General features: G+C 32.8%; 1 protein-coding gene across 4 annotated transcripts in view; it reads right to left on the bottom strand.

The window, feature by feature from the left end:
• Positions 1-1,289: 1,289 nt before the first annotated feature.
• LOC137627818 (E3 ubiquitin-protein ligase RNF34) overlaps positions 1,290-1,945 on the bottom strand; it is a 106,051-nt gene continuing 105,395 nt past the window's right edge. For all 4 annotated transcript variants that reach the window (XM_068359189.1, XM_068359191.1, XM_068359188.1 and 1 more), the window contains exon 6: positions 1,290-1,945. This exon is cut by the window's right edge and continues 469 nt beyond it. The gene's annotated coding sequence lies outside the window, so the exon portion shown is untranslated.

Genomic DNA, 1,945 nt, shown 5'->3' with positions numbered 1-1,945 from the left:
CCTCCTCACATAAAAACAAATGCAGCTTTCAACACCCAGTAAAATGAAAAATTTGGAAGTAATTTGTATTTTTCCTAACAATACAAATCTATTTTCTTTACTAAGGATATATAATCCAGCTCAGGCTGAAACATATACCATAAGTAAAGAATGAAGGTTTCCATTTGTGTCAGAACAAATGTTCTTCCAAACCCCAAAATATCCCAATGACTTTTTATACTATAACAAAACCCCTGGAAAGTAGCTACTGGTCATTCAGCCAGTCTGAGTGCTGACGAGACAAATGTATTAAAAAAAATGTGAAAAATTATAGCAATAACATAGTACATTAATTTCATCTTTATATATGGCAACATTCTACTTCACTCACGCCTGTATAGCAGTTTGAGTTTTTAGGGGATTATAATGGTCTTTTCTGGATTTGTGTCAAGATTTTCATCAAAAGAACATAAATGATGACATGTGAAAATACTGAAAATTAAATTAAAGGAATACAAAGTTATGAATTGTGCTAAGGAGGAGGAAACGAAGAATAGTTGTACTCTGTTCAAAAGGCCTCTTAAACCCCATTACCTTATCTGTCGAGGTATGCACGTACAGGTAATCAAATGTTACTTGACTGTATTTCCTTCAGTAACATGTACTTTAGTTGATTACATTCATCAAAAACAGTAATTCTTAAAGCTTATATCTTGTTTCTTCCTATTCAATATACATTTATTTACCATTTCCAAGGATTATATTGTCATAAGAGGTCACTGTTTCAATATTTTGATCATCAGATAACGGACAATGACAAAAAAAATTTCTAACGTCTCAGCGATTGATAGCACTTGATCATTGGCAAAATCTTTCAACTCATAAGGGATGTAGACTGTTAGTTTATTCAATGATTTAATTACTCATGGAAATAAAACTTTCATTAATTTTTTCTTATTAGTAAAGCCTACTTAATAAGGTAAATATCTGGGCACTTGCAACGCCAATAAAAGTTACTTGGTAGAGTATTAAAATTTACTACTTCTACCAATTAAATACTTCTACAAAATTTAAAACTAAAAATAATCTAAAAGTGAGTGTACTGCATTTGATTCAGCAGGCCAGTACGTACTACAAAGTTGGTGAAATCCAAAGGTTTCATAAATTCATACATGGTATAAAGCAAGAGCGACTAATAAATATGAGGAGAGAGAGAGAGAGAGAGAGGAGAGGAGAGAGAGAGAGAGAGGGAGAGAGAGAGAGAGAGAGAGAGAGAGAGAGAGAGAGAGGAGAGAGAGAGAGAGGAGAGAGAGAGAGAGAGAGAGAGAGAGAGAGAGAGAGTGTGTGTGTGTGTGTGTTTATAAACACATTTTCTGTTTTGTTCCAATCTTGCTAACTACATGTATATACAGTAGTTTGAACTTCTGCTTTACTAGAGTACTAGTAAAATATGTACAGTACTGTATATATAGGACAGAGAATAATTTTGTCAGTAATATTGATGAAAATACTATTTTAAATGGTCAGAAGAAGGGCCGAGTGAGGATTACCAATTCAGCAGTGAAAATCTGCCCGTTCAGTAAATTACAGCACATCCTGACTCTACAGATGGCTTTCACAACGAAAATATAAACAAAGTGTGACAACCTGCAAACTTTATGATAAAAAAGAAGTAACCATACATGTAAAAACTATAAAATAAAGGATACTTACAGATATGCAGTGAATAAGATGTTGTTTAAATAGACTAATCGAGTTTCCCATTTACAGGATTAATATTGATTATGCAATAGACCGGGGAGGCGGGAGGAGACTTGAATAACTGATAATGTACGGTACCAGTAATCAACTTATTAACAATACAGAACTGATATAATAACAAAGATAATGATTCTTTTTACTAAACTATTTGACAAGAGGTTACAGAAAAAAGTAAAATTACAAAAAGTTGTTTGCAATCAAACAC

Source organism: Palaemon carinicauda, chromosome 35, assembly GCF_036898095.1.
Source record: "Palaemon carinicauda isolate YSFRI2023 chromosome 35, ASM3689809v2, whole genome shotgun sequence".
Lineage (NCBI taxonomy): Eukaryota > Metazoa > Arthropoda > Malacostraca > Decapoda > Palaemonidae > Palaemon > Palaemon carinicauda.
This window is presented reverse-complemented; position numbering and strand designations above follow the sequence as displayed.